The 15,269-nt window shown below is 33.3% G+C and overlaps 1 protein-coding gene across 5 annotated transcripts in view; it reads left to right on the top strand.

The window, feature by feature from the left end:
- The window catches only part of Trpgamma (Transient receptor potential cation channel gamma), a 1,754,629-nt gene extending 1,747,036 nt beyond the window's left edge, over window positions 1-7,593 (top strand). For all 5 annotated transcript variants that reach the window (XM_081752586.1, XM_081752588.1, XM_081752585.1 and 2 more), the window contains one exon: window positions 5,907-7,593. The gene's annotated coding sequence lies outside the window, so the exon portion shown is untranslated. The remainder of the gene's footprint in view (window positions 1-5,906) is intronic.
- Window positions 7,594-15,269: the final 7,676 nt, after the last annotated feature.

Below are 15,269 nucleotides of genomic sequence, written 5' to 3'. Positions count from 1 at the left end.
AAATTAGTCGTAACAACTTATAACTTTCAATAACTTAATGTTATCTTCATCAGACGTAAACTAGCAGAAATATCTTCATAACATTAAATTAATATTGTTGTATAATTTCAATTGTTTCATTTTATAAATGTTAAAAGTTTAGTATGTAACAATCAGGTATTGTTATAATTTACACTTTTTATACATTAAATTAATTTATCATATTTATATATGCTTTATAAAAAGATTCATTTCACATGGCTTTCGAGAAAAAATTACAATTATAATTTACTGTTTCATATTAAATTTTTACTAGAACTGATTTTTTTATAACCATTACTATTTTCACTTTTCTCTATTATTATTATTATTATTATTATTATTATTATTATTATTATTATTATTATTATTATTATTATTATTATTATTATTATTATTATTATTTTAACTAATTATTTTAAATATCAGTTCATTTTAAAGTTTCCTCTCAATTCAATGTTCTATCATATAATTTTATTTTTTACTGCTTCTCTTAATAAGTTTTCATATCCTTAATTATTATCGTTCCATTCTTTCTAACAATCCATCTCATAATTCATGTATTTGAAGTCCATTTGTCCAGTTTATTAATCTTTCCCATCATTCTCTCTTAATCCTTCTCACTTCTTTCCATTTTCATATTATTGTTCTATTCTCTTTTTCTATACCTTGGAGCCCTTCTCAATCTATACCATGTTATGTTTCTTTTACATGTTTGTATGTAGCGTTATTTTCTCTTTTAAATCTCTCATCGTCCCTATGTTGTTTTACTCTTTAAGCTTTTTCCCTGTTTCTCCAATGTATATCATATTACAATTTTTACACTTCATTTCGTACATTACTCCTTCATCTTCTTCACTTATGTCTTGCTTCCTATTTCTCGTTTTCTTAACCACTTCCAGAATTCTACGTCCTCCTTTTCTGTATGTGTTCACACCTCCTTTTCTTAATAAGGTCTTCAGTATCTCTGTCTTTTCTCCAATGCTCTCTATTTCGTGCTATTTACTCTCCTCCTCTTTCTTTTCTATTTTCTCCTTCTTTTCTCTTCTGTTCTGCTTTTTTTCTCTGTTACGACGTATTTTAATTTTAATAAATAAGCACATACTCTCGTCAGAAAAATATTAATTATTTACGTAATAGTTCCAGAGTCAAGATGGATGATGTTACAGATATTAAAGTTTGAACTAATGCCCTCTAGTTTGAACTAATACCCCTATTAAAGTTTGAACTAATTGAAAGATTTTGATCCTATGAATCTAGAAAAAATAGTGATTTCTCTATCATTCAAGCCTCGAATCTCAGTAATCAGAAGAAAATTATACAAACGAATCAAGTAATTTTGTCACTTACGGTGACTACAAAAGTGCAAGGTTCTAAAAAGTGCAAGGTGCATCTTCGACTCCAAAAAAGTATGGATGCTATGTAAAGAAATCATATGCCTGCATATAATTCACATTTATTTTTACATATATTACCTTTGCTTTCCTCTAGTATATTATACTTTAAAATGTATCGTTTATAAGATTTAGACAAAAATCAGAATTCTCTCTTTTGTTATAATATTTATGGGTCAACACAAAAAATAAGTACCATAAAATCCAATATATAGCATATTTCTTTGGAACCCGCTGGAAACAAATTATATCGAAAGTATTGACGAAAACACGTCATGCTCAACCTGTCCAATATTTCTTTGGAACCCACCGGAAACAAATTATATCGAAAGTATTGACGAAAACACGTCATGCTTAACCTCTTCACTGTAAGTTGAATACGTAGAACATTTTAATTTACCAAAAAATTGGTTGCTTACCAACACATTCTCCCGTGGGAAAACTAAATATTCTCCAAACGTATCAGTACAACAAGCTAGCTCCGTCTTCAATGGTAAGGTAACACGGATAAAAATGTGCCTCCTCATATATAGATTAAACGAAACGCAATTATTAACATCTAACAACGATAACGTTGTATGTTATATATTTAATATAGTAATCAGGGCAGCAGTGCTCAAGCACTTGCCACAAAATAGAAGAAGAAGAAGAAGAAAGAAAGAAATAATGTAAGTAATATTTGTATATATATATATATATATTTGTTAGTGTGCTGCTATGGTGATGGTATTTGTTGTCAAGGAAATGTTTATAAGATGTAACTGTGTGAGTCACAATAATTGTTATATTTTAGCTATTATATGCACATTAAAGATAACGTAAAGAAGCATACACCACGCTCAAACTCTCAGAACACTATATTTGACGATAGTAGCTCACTTTACTTCACAATTCAAAATTGTACGTCTAACAATTGTCGACTCACACGCTTATATCTTATAAACATTTCCTTAACAGCAAATATCATCACCATAGCAACGCACTAACATATATATATATATATATATATTACTTACATTATTTCCTTCTTCTTCTTCTTCTATTTTGTGGCAAATTCTTGTAAATATAGCACTGCTGCCCTGATTACCATATTAAATATATAACATACAACGTTATAATTGTACACCCGAATTTAATAAACACATTGTACAATCAAATTCAGCCCCGAAACTTGGGGGGAGGGGAGGGGGAGATAAAAATTATCTAAAATTATCAATATCAGAAACTGCTTCAATCATAGTAAAAACTGACCAAGTAACGAAACATATTACTATTTTTTCTTATTTTAATCCAGTGAAGCGGGTAATTAAAGCTAATAATGATATAATGACAACTTGTACCTAATATATAAATATTCTGCTATACGAAGGAAAAGGGATATCAAAAGTTACTAGACACATAAGAACAGCATTTTGTTAATATTCAATAAGTGGTAGAACGTCTGCAAAGGGTATCTCGTTACTGCTCACTACTAATACGAAAATTTAAAATGCAACTGTTTATTCTGTAAGTAGGAATTAGGATAAATTCATTAAGCAATCCACACATCATTCAGTTCTTTTGTTTTTAGAATGGTATGAAGAACTGTTCTGAAGGATCCCCAATAATGCATAGGAAACATTTAACACATACTAATAGTTTTCTTTTTTCTTTTCCTTTTTAACGTTTTCGAAAATTATTAATTTTATGATTCGGCAACTAGACACCGAAACCTAAATTAATAGACAAATTATGATCTTTTTGGATTCACCGAAAATTACTTCATTCACTTTAAACTTAAATGTATATAAGCCAAGAGAGTTCCTTCTCATCTATATTATACAAATTTAAACTCATTTCCATCAAATTTTGGATGAAGGCTCTCCATTTTATTCAGTCTTATTAACATCATTCTAATCCTCAATCAAGTTTATATGTCATGACTTAATTGTGTATTTCCCTGACTTAATTGAGTCATTCTTACATTTCACTCTGTTTTCCTACTGAAGTATTTTGAAACCTCCACAAAACCCTAAAATCTCAAATGTACAGGATAGTTTTTCTTTATCTATCAACCTTGAATTCCCTAACATTCTTGATATTTTCAGGAAATTATTATAAGGAAAAACGAAAATAATATCCTTCTTTCAAGTGTTATTTTGGTAATAAGCGAAGTGTAGATAATTGATTGAATTGGGTTTTATTGATTATTAATGTAAACCGCTTGAAAAGATGTCTTCTAAGTAAACTTAAATGTATTCACCTTGCTCACCTGTATAGTGTTACGAACGGAATTAATACTAATCTATTCTATCCTCCCTAAATCCCTTTTTTATTACTGTTTTGACAATGCTGAGAGAAATCAATAAAAACCCTACGATTGTTTTTAATGAATCCTCAGCAATATATAGAAAAACAAGGTAAATACTTTTAAGTTTTTTTTGTTTGTTTTTTTTTATTGCATTTCTTCAGAAGTATAGTACTTCATTTGTATAATACGTTGTTATATTTAATATTTTGTCTAGGATTGTACACATAAAACAACAGCAGATAATTTGAGTTTCATTGTGAGGTATTTGATTAACATCCTTCGGGTAACTTGCTGTTGTAAAGGACCCCGCACGATCCTTATGGAAATTGGATTTAGGTGGATTTCCTTGAAACCGTGATATGTTGTAGATGTTGTGTTTCTGATAAAAAGTCTCAATAGGCATAGCCACCAATCACTAACCGTTTGGCCACTACAAGGCCTCTTTCTTGAAAACAGCCGAAGATAACGATACTCTGGATTTCGGTGAAAATGACTGAAACCGTGATATGTTGTAGATGTTGTGTTTCTGAGAAAAAGTCTCAATGGGCACAACCACAAATCATTGACCATTTGACAACTATAGGGCCACTTTTTTGAAAACGGCTAGTAGCCGTAGTGGCCAAACGGTCAATGATGGGTAGTTGTGTCCATTGAGACTTTTTCTCAGGATCTCAGTATCACAGTTTCAGTCCTGTTACCGAAATCCAGAATATTATTATCTTCGGCTGTTTTCAAAGAAGGGACGATCCTGTAGTGACCAAACGGTCAGTGATGGGTGGTTTTATCCATTAAGACTTTTTTCTCAGGATCACAATATCTACAACATATCACGGTTTCAAGCAATTCCACCGAAATCCAATTTCCATGAGGATTGTGCGGGGTAATTTCTTATGCAGTAGTTTCTTCTGAGTAAGCATTCTATTCAAAGACACAACAATTCATTGTAATTATCGGAGATATCTCTTCTGTTACAACGAATACATATTATGAGGTATTACGAATCTATGGGGTTTTAAAAATTCTTCCAGTCACCAGAGTCTCTAAACACACGTTTTCCATCTCTTTTGGTGGACTTTCTTTTTAACTAAAATATAATTAAAAAGGATATAGCAAACCGGGTTTGCACTTTGTAAAATGAAAGTTTCAAGAATCAGGACTTACTGTGTAGGTTTGATAGTCTAATAGTCCATACATGTATTAATTCGACATTACCGAGAGAGAGAGAGATCTCGTAGTGTGTTACACTAAAAACACAGTTGGCTATCAATAATAGTTTCTGTGAAATATGTAACATTCTCTGCATAACGAATGTCAAAATTCGTAAGAGATCCTCATTTAAGGAATGGTAGTAGAATATTATATCTCCATTGTACAAATTACCAATTTTAACATTCATTCTTCTAGAATGTTTCATATTTCTTGAGTAACAGAAAAGCAGCCAATTAAAATTGTAAATAATTTTCCTTACTAGTTTTCCATTCACTGTTTTAGAGATTAAGGCCTGCTATATATACTATGAGATAAGTCCTAGGAACTATCTTAGGATTTATCTGAGGAAAAGTGTTACGACATATCTCGTAGCAAATCCTACCCTTTTGTGCCATACAAGTAACTACACTGTACATCCTATTGATATTTATACCAGGTGCAATATTGTTAAACTGCACATTTCAAAAAAAGCATAAAAATCAGAAGATAAATTAGCAAAACATACCTCATCAGTCCCTGCACCACTCTTCATTTTCTCCATTATTTTTGCTCTTTCACCCACATACAGCCGGCTCTTCCACCCACACATTTGTTTTCACTTTCTATCACCTGATATCGCTTAAATCGAAACTTTACGAATTTTCTTTCCGAAATAGAGCGTGCTCTAAACAAGAGAAATCTCATAGGATCGTTCAGAACATAGGAAATGACATGCAATCTGATGCCATACACGTTGAGATTTTGACTCTAGGAAAAATCGTAAGAGGTTTCCTAGGATTTATCCTATAGTGTATAGCAGGCCTAACTTCCAATTCCTACTGATCATATACTTCAGTAACAAATGTTTAAAAATGAAAAGTAAAAAGGCAGTATAAAATTGAGTAAGGTACATATTTTACTATTGTGACTTCCCTGCAAAGTCGCCATTGATTACATTATATACCGTTTCTTGAAATTGCTAGTAGATGATATAATGTATTTTTTTTTAATTCCAGCAATCAGCGATAGACTGTAGCCGGAGTATTACCTTTAGTTGGCTAGTATCTAGTCTAGAAAAAGATTCCACTGAACTACGTAGTGGTATACTTGTCTTTTTTATACTATGTGAAACCTACGTACGTCATGAGCTGAACTCCTCGATTTCACCAATATGTTGAGTAGTTCATGTAGGGGACCACAAAACGCTTTGTAAATAGTAATAGTGTGATTCTACTAATCACACTTAAAGACGAGATAATGTATATACTTTCCAGAGGCCTTATAATGTTACACAAAAGTGTTTTACTTGTATTGATATACACATATTATATAAATCTATATATATATATAAGATGATGCATATTATTAAAATACGTATATTGTAAATAAGAGTATACACAAGTTATAATATTTATAGCTTCTTATCTAGTGCCAAAATTTAGGAACATGCGAGGAGATACTCTTTGTGTTCAGTGCCAGGTTTTCTCTCCATATTGTGCAGAGAAAAACAAGATGGCTGTCTTTTGCCGTAGATGATAATTATGTTCTGCTAACAGAGCTGGACCAAATTTTCCGTTTTCACTTACCCAGTTCCTAATTCAGGATTATGTGCACCATTATAATTGTCAGTTCATAATCTTACAGCTTGAGTTTGCATATTTAGCACTATGGCAGGTATGTTTTAAATAGGTATGTATATAGAGCATTTTTCTTGAAACGATACAGAAGTGTTTAAATGATTATTTAATTTCTGTTATTTTCGATAAGTCTTTGATTTTAGTATCTGTTTAGTAGTAACAAACTAAAATTTGATTATTGTTGGTAAATATTTATGTCTTCTAGTAACATGGTTTCGTTAATTCTTCGTTAATTTATTCTTCCAATAGCAAGTTTTTATTTTTACTTATTTTTATTATTTATTTACTGTTTATTTTTATTATCCAATGAAGTTTGGAATAAATTACTACAAGGAGGAGTCCGAAAATAAGTTTTCTCAGGCGACTGTGGACAGAGGTGGGGATGCAAGACCAAAAATAGCATGTGACATTAAAGATCAGACGTGCCTTTATTTTTGAGATATTTGTCATACCGTTCTATAAGTTTCAAAAATCCTTCCAGGAAAAATTCAGGGCTCTGCATACGGAAGAAATGTCGAACAGCTTCTGTGGCTTCAGCATGGCTTCCAAAGCGCCTGCCAGCGAGAGTTTTGTTCAAAACCGGTTCGCTTTAATCATGGTATCCCAACATCCTGACATGTTTATCTGTAGAGGAAAAACCGCTCGCACTTCCTCCTTTGACCGTTTCTCCTTAGCTACGCGTCTTCTCTCCATAAGCTACCAGACTCAGGCTGAGAGACTCGTCTCAGTTTTGCGCAGGCGATACGACAACACCATCTGCAGGATCGCAGGCGAACGATACCCACTTGTGTCGAGGTGTGTTGCACGTGCAACCGCTGTCTTGTTTTCCTATTGATGTTCGCTTTCCTGGGGAAAACGAAAGGGGAAATTTATTTTCGGACTCCCCGTCGTATATTATGTTAGAATGTATCCTTAATAATATAAAGATGACCAAGAACAAAAAAAATCATTCAATTATTACTCATATTATAAATGCTGACAAAAAATGTAAGAAATGAAGTGCCGATGGTCAAAATATTTGAATAGTAAACTGCTTGGTATTCCAATTTAAATATATATATATATATATATATATATATATATATATATATATATTAATAACCTTCTTACCGAATATAACAGGAAATATTGGAATAGCAAAGCTAATGGATAGCATGCAAGCCTTAAAATAATCAAAGAACTTTAAATAAATACTCCAGTTATATAATTTCTACTTTGTTCTTCATCCTTTTCTTTAGTCGATAAAGAAAATCCGAAGTTCCTCACTGAGCTTGTACTATAATTGCACGTGTCGCCCATAACTCGACGAGTTATCTCTAAGTTATCCAAAAACGTCACATCCAAGCCAATCCACAAGGAAGTAATAAGCCATGTCATACTTACTTGGACATGTAAATTGCAGAACTTCTATCTGATAACGGTTTTTCACCTTCCTGGACTTGCTTGCACTTCATAAACTACAGTGCTGATGATCAATGTCAGTCACTATTGTTATAATTCGGTCAAGAGAATCTTCTTACATCATGTCGCGAACTTATAACTCAGATATATATAGTATATATCATACTGAGTACATGACACTATATATATACAGTACATAGTATATGATATACGGTATGATGTATATCACTTTCAGTTCCCTTCGTTAGTTACCACTACACATTTAAAATAGATGTCCCTAAATCAATTTACAAGTCATTACTATCCCAGATATGCATGTTCTCAGTTCCTTAGTAAATTACCCTCAAAGATGCGTCCAATTTGAAATACTTTTCATCTGACAGAAATTATTGCATTTTTTAAAATTTTATTTATTTATTTATTTATTATTTCTATCAGACTCTAGAGGAATACAGACCCTTTTCTCATGCAATATTTCAGTCAAAAGAACGAGATTGTCAATATTTACACCATATTCCTTCGATGTAATATTAAATTCTTCGAATTAGAGGGCGTTGCTGGTTACTCCGCTTACGGATTTACTTTGGGATCTTTAATAAATGTGACTCTTGCTGGTTTGGGATGACATTCAGAGTACTTAGATACTTTCTCTCTCTCTCTCTCTCTCTCTCTCTCTCCTTCTCTGTCTCTATTGCCACTCTTTCACCATGAGCCTAGAAACTTAAACAGATTGGTCACCGATATTTCGTTTATCCTGAATAAATTTCCTTTGGAGTTCACAAGTTAAAAGGGCGTGTTACCAATGCGTTCGCACTAACAATGGATTTAATAATTAAGCCAGTTGAGGATGCTCCAAAGGTATTGCCAGAAGAATAAATTTTTTCCTATTAACTTCTACACGCTTTATACAAATTGTTCTATTACTTTATTATTATAGTCCTATAATATCCTATAAGAGTATAATAAGTATACTCTTAAGGTAATTATAATCTATAATTTCCTATTCTATTTATAATTATACTATTTATAATTTATTGAATACTAAATTTTTTCCACACGTTTTGTTTAAGAGTTCTGTTTAAACGTTCTACGATATGTTGTTTTACGAAGACACATGTTCAAAACGAAGGGCTCAAAATTGAAAAATTCGCAAAATATAATCTCTCTATGACTTACGGTTCCCGAGATATGGCTCCTTAAATCTCCCGAAATCCGAACTTTTTTTGCCCAATATCTGGGGAAAGGTGGCCAGTTAGCCAGTGACAACCGGTTACTATTTGGTACAAAAATATTTTCCATTCTCTTAGGTATTGATCAACACCAATGTGATTTCTCTATGACTTACGGGTCCCGAGATATGTTCCTTAAATCTGCCGAAATCGGAACTTTTTTGGCTAATATCTCGAGAACGGTAAGTCATAGAGAAATGATATTGGTGTTAATCAATACCTAAGAGGATGCGAAACATTTTGGTACCAATAGTAATCTCTGGCCGCTAGCCAAACCAGTGGCCACCGGTTACTATTTAGTACTAAAATGTTTACCATTCTCTTAGGTATTGATCAGCACCAATATTATCTCTCTATGACTTACGGTTCCCGAGATATGGCTCCTTAAATCGGAACTTATTTGGCCAATATCTCGGGAATCAATCATAGAGAGATGATATTGATATTGATCAATACCTAAGAGGATGCAAAACATTTTGGTACAAATAGAAACCTGTGGCCACTCGCCAAACCAGTGGCCAGTTGGACAGTGACCAGTGGTTTCTATTTGGTACTAAAATGTTTACCATCCTCTTAGGTATTGATCAACACCAATATGATGTCTCTATGACTTTACGGCTCCTTAACTCTCCCGAAATCGGAACTGTTTTTGATCAATATCTTCGGAACGGTAAGAATGACTCAAAAAAAAAAAACATCCTTTCTCAGATAGTTTTTGATGCTCTATCGAATGGAGACCTCAAAATTGAAAAATTCGCAAATGACACACACACACACACACGCACACACACACAGAGAAAGAGAGAGAGAGAAACTTAGAGAATTCAGTAACGAACTTTTTAAGTTTGTTGAAAATAAAAAGAAGTTACAACCTTCACAATTTCACTTGCATGACTTGCATGAAGCTACAATCTTCGCTTAGCTTTGCCATATTCATATTCGGGTAAAAAATTATTAGCATATGCCAATATTTACAATGTATTATGATTCTGTTTATATTTCTTTGTTTTTGTTTTATTTATAATATTACTCAAATTCATATTATGAATGATTCCAATTAATTACATGAAAAAAATTATTTGCAGTATTTTAAACTGGTTCAGCTCTGATTTAAGCACAAATGTAAAAAAAAAAACAATGAGTGAAAGTTGTTTCAATATTCATAATTAAATATATATATATATTATAAAGTGTTGAACTTTATATACATTTGTTATGAGAATATGTATATACATACATATTATCTACATATATATATATATTGCTAATAAAGTTACGTGTTTGTGTAAATGTTCAGTTACACCAAGTAAAACAAAAAACAAAACAAAAAAAAAAACACCATAGAATCGAGACTTAAAATCATTTATAATTATTATTTTCTTTGAAATATATATATATGTATTGTTAGATAAATTTCATAGATTGACGCTAGACTACATAGGCCTAATAAAGTTCATACATTACTTTTCTGACAGTTCTTCGGTTTAATCCATTTTCATTATTCAATATTATATATATTAAATATTTTTGTTCATAAATATACAGTTTAGAAAATGTGTACCGTCTTGTTAAAGACCTTCTTGACCTTGTACTACTTTTGTGTGTATTCCACAGAATGCCAGTATATGGGCTGTGAACCACCTAAGTCAACCTAATGTGTATTATTTGTATTTTGTTGTGTAGATTTTGTTTTCTTTGTCAAGGTCATTCTTTACCGGTGAAACACTTCCTTACTTGAGGAATGTGTGCATATCTTTGATAGATGGCCCGAACTAGTAGTTTGGTGTAAAAGTTTCGGCAGAACTTTGGAAGCAAGTTGAAGAATGAAATAAAGAATATTTATTCTATAATTGTGTTGTATATTTATTTCTAAGGATCCTAGATTAAGATATTATTCCTGTTCATTTTGGTAAGAGTAGCAATGGTTAATGAATATTTTCTTTAGCAATCAAAATGAAAATGACCGGAAACTATTTTGAGTATTCACTTTTAGTAGGGGTACCTTACCGGATCACTACACAGTGATACTTTGGTAACTACAAAGAGTATACCAAAACAACTAAGAGTATACCAAAACAAGTGCTGAAATTAAAAAGGTACGTACCGTAATCATCAAAGAAATTATCATGTTTTTCGAAGTACTGTCAATTGAATCGTATTCTTGTCCCAACATTCCTGTCTTTTTTTTAAACGTCTTCTGGAATTGTTTTTGTGGAATATGCTGCCTTAACAACAACCCTAGACAAGTTGTTGATCAGCCTCAAATTTTGATTCACGTTACAGTTTTTTTTTTTTTTTTTTTTTTTTTGGTAAATAGTCAAGTCACATGGTGACGAATTTGTACTATATGAAGCTTGTGGTATTATTGTGACATTCATTTCCTGTTACTAAGAAATAACCACTTATCCGTATGTGGTCTGGTGTCATCTTGGTGCAACAGCCAATTGGTTTTCATGTTTGTTTCCGAACTGTCATATATTTCCTTAATGTCTTCAGCACGTTTTATCGTCCTGTAATTGTTAAGTGTGCACCGTACCGTGTTATAGCGCTTCGAATATTGAATAATTACAATCATTGGATGCTTTTTAGAGTGGGATTAAACTGGGGAATTCACGATTGTCCATAAACTCTTTGTATACTGATAAGTTTTCCAGGCATTCATCTATGTGATCTTCCTGCAAAAGATAGAAACTTTTTCTACAGCTTTCTTAAATAGACAACAAAATTTAATGCCGCACTTCTGCTCTTCCTTCACATCCATTTCTTCCTGGAAACATAAACCACAAGCACTTGTTACAGTACAGAACAACACTCACTCAAATTCACCTAACAATCAGAATACGCGTGATAAGTACTTGCCTTTTTACGGATTTTCTCAGTTGTTTCAGGAATCTTTGTAAATACAACTTATATTTTGACAATATCAACTAGTATCTCTCACAAGCACTGTTATGTGTTGAAAGAAAGACTTGGCACCAAAAGTTCTGTGCAGTTAAGGAAAACTGACTTCTCAGTTGGACAGACATGCCGGCGCCAAAGGCTATGCAACAATTGAGACAGCAGCTCCCCTGACACTCTTAAGAGGTCTAATCACTGCGAAATTAAAATACCACTAATTTTACAGTAATTATGTGATATTTTTTAATTAGATAAAAGAAAATCGAAACGTGGAACAAGAGTGTGCTAGACAGTATTATTTTGCATGAAGTACCGTTATCACGAGTCACCTAGTAGCTTTCCGTTGTCAGCCATTTAAAAACGCAAAAATAAATGTCCATTTTCTAAATGGCTGGAAATCGAAAGCAGATAAGTGAGTCGTGATAACGGTGCCTTATCTAAAATAATATTGTCTAGCGAGCTCTTGTTCCACTTTTCGATTATCTTTTATCTAATTGAAGATATCACATAATTACTGTAAAATTAGCGGTATTTTCATTTCGCCGTAATGAGGCATCTTAAGTCACAATTCTATGATCGTAATAAAATGACAGGTTGATTTATAACGTAATATGATTTCCAAAGAACTAAACTGTCAGGACTTGGAATTTTTGATAGAAGATTCAACATTCATGTACATTCATGATCAATATCTTTGGTTGCCTTGAAACAGTGTGAAAGAATGCTACAGTGCTTGGCAAACAACTTTCCTCTTCGTTTTGTTTGCAATACAACCAGCTATCTGTAAGACGGAAGCTTTCTTTAATCACACAATAGCGCCTAGTCTTATTACAAATAACTCAACGATTCAATAATAGTTGAGCTCTCATCCCTGGTCCATTGGTTAACGGGCGTAACTTCGGTGCTAGAGGTCTTGGATTAGATTTCCTCACTGGAGGGGATTAGATCTTACATTAAACTGTAGGTATTGCTCTGTATAGCCTCGCTGCTGACAAAATAAAAAAAAAACTAAATAAAATCAATCAATTAGTTATTATTATCTTTTTTTTAACCTTTTGTTTGATGGAATACGTGATGGTTCCAAGCTCCCGCCTTCATTCAGGACCTCTCATAGATTTCATGGGTCCCAGACAAGTTTTCTGTGAGCCTCCCCCCACCTCCTACAATGGTCGCCATCAACACTGGTGCCAACTTCGTTTTTTATGAAAAGTAACAACTCAAAAGTAACTAAATACCTGTATTATCAATGGGCTAAACTTTATTCGTGTCACCAAAGTATATTTAGAAAGTCGATAAATCCATGTTTTCTTTTTTAACATTATTTTATTTTATTTATTTAATATCTCTAGAACAGTTATTATTATTTTGTCATTGTTGGAACTTTTCAAACTTGAAAAAAAAAATCAGAATTGGAAAAATATATATATTGTCCCCGACATTTGTCAGGGTTGCCCCCTCTCCCACTTATAGACTCCTTGTCTCATGTGATTTTTTTTTCTCTTATTGACATGATTTTCCTTTTCAATGCTCCATTGATTTATTCGAGAGGTTGCTTGATCCACTCACCTTCTACTTTCTCTTCAAACTGAACATAAATCGATTCTGTACGTACGAGGGAGGATCAGAAACTAAAGTTACAAGGGTGATATTTCTGGAGTTTCGTCTGTTATAGAAGAATGAGTAGTGTGCGGTAATTTTAATACATGTAGTTGGCAACTGTGCAGAGTTTCAGCCACTCGCTACCTACGGTACTCGTTGTAGGTAAACGAAAATGGTAACTCGTTTGTAAAGCTGGTCTCGCGAAGAAGGCCGCTCAGTTATTCGATTTCTGTTCTGCGAAATGTGTAACTGCAACTAAAATTCACCGGCAGCTGGTAGAAGTTTACGGGGAGACTGTAATGTCTCGTCAGCAGTGTCGAAAGTTTGCGGCGCTGGTAGAGAAAACGTCACCGACGAGCAGTGCAATGGCCGACTTAGTTTCGCTGGGACATCATCGACCACCCTCCCTACAACCCAGATCTCGTTTCAAGCGACTTTCATTTGTTCCCGCACTTGAAGAAGCACCTAGGATCCCGTCGCTTCGCTTCAGACGAGGAGGTGAAACACTTCATGACAACGTGGCTTAACACGCAGGGACAGGATTTTTACCAGCAGAGAATATTCAAACTAATCTCATGGCGTGGGAGACCCGGGTTCGATTCCCGGCGGGAGCTCATGTGGTTCGGATTCCACGTTAATCAGTAGGTCCACGTCTCATATAGCCTCGCTGCTGAAAGGGACGCTAAACTGAAATCAACTCAACAACTCAAACTAATCCCACGATGCGACAAGTTCCTCAACCGATATGGAGACAATGTCGGAAAATAACCAAATATATGTACTATCTGTTGGTTAAATTGGTTGTATGAAATCATATACAGTATATACGTTTCACTGCAGGCTTTGTAACCTTACTTTTTGATTTTCCCTCGTAATAATAGGTTGACAATTATCGAGTATTCTTTGTTTTCTGTTCTTGTGAAGATATTGATTTTTCGTTTATTTTTACAAACTTCAAGGCATGGGCGGAGTTATGGGGGGCATTGACAAAAAATAAAAATGCCACTTATAAGATCCTTCAATTCTCATTTGTGTTTATCGTGCCCTCCCCAACAGACAAAAGGTCTACTCCCCTTCCCCCCCAGCAGACAATTCCTAACTCCGCCCATGCTTCAAGGTGGCTTTTCTTTCCTGAGCAGGTAGAAGTTGTGGACAACATTATACCCGCGGGTTTTCTGGAGTTCTCCCGTTTTCTTGACATTCGCATTCACTAATTCCCTCATTATATATATATTTTTTAATTTTCCATCCGTCTCCTTAAGTCTACAGAGCAGAAATGTGGAACGTAAAACTGAAAGAATTAATTTCTTTCTTATTCTGAGCAGGAGACATTATAGCATATTGCATCAGCTTTCGTCTTTTGGCTTTCAATTTTCCTCAGTGTCAATAACTCTGACCAGTATAGTTTAATTCCAATAAGTTGATGAAAGTTCTTTTACATTCGTTGAAATGTTTCTGAATGCTGTCAAATGTCGTGTGTTTGCTTCGTCCGAAGTAATGATAGTTTATTGTGAGTACGACCATGCTTTCATAATTTTCTAATAGGTAATTCATTTTTAGTGTATTTATATGATATTAGAAAATATTAAAAACACAGTCATAACACGAAAAATAT

Source organism: Thermobia domestica, chromosome 3 (assembly GCF_964235325.1).
Source record: "Thermobia domestica chromosome 3, izTheDome1.hap1.1, whole genome shotgun sequence".
Classification (NCBI taxonomy): domain Eukaryota; kingdom Metazoa; phylum Arthropoda; class Insecta; order Zygentoma; family Lepismatidae; genus Thermobia; species Thermobia domestica.
The sequence above is the reverse complement of the archived record's forward strand: the minus strand, read 5'-3'. Positions and strand labels throughout refer to the sequence as shown.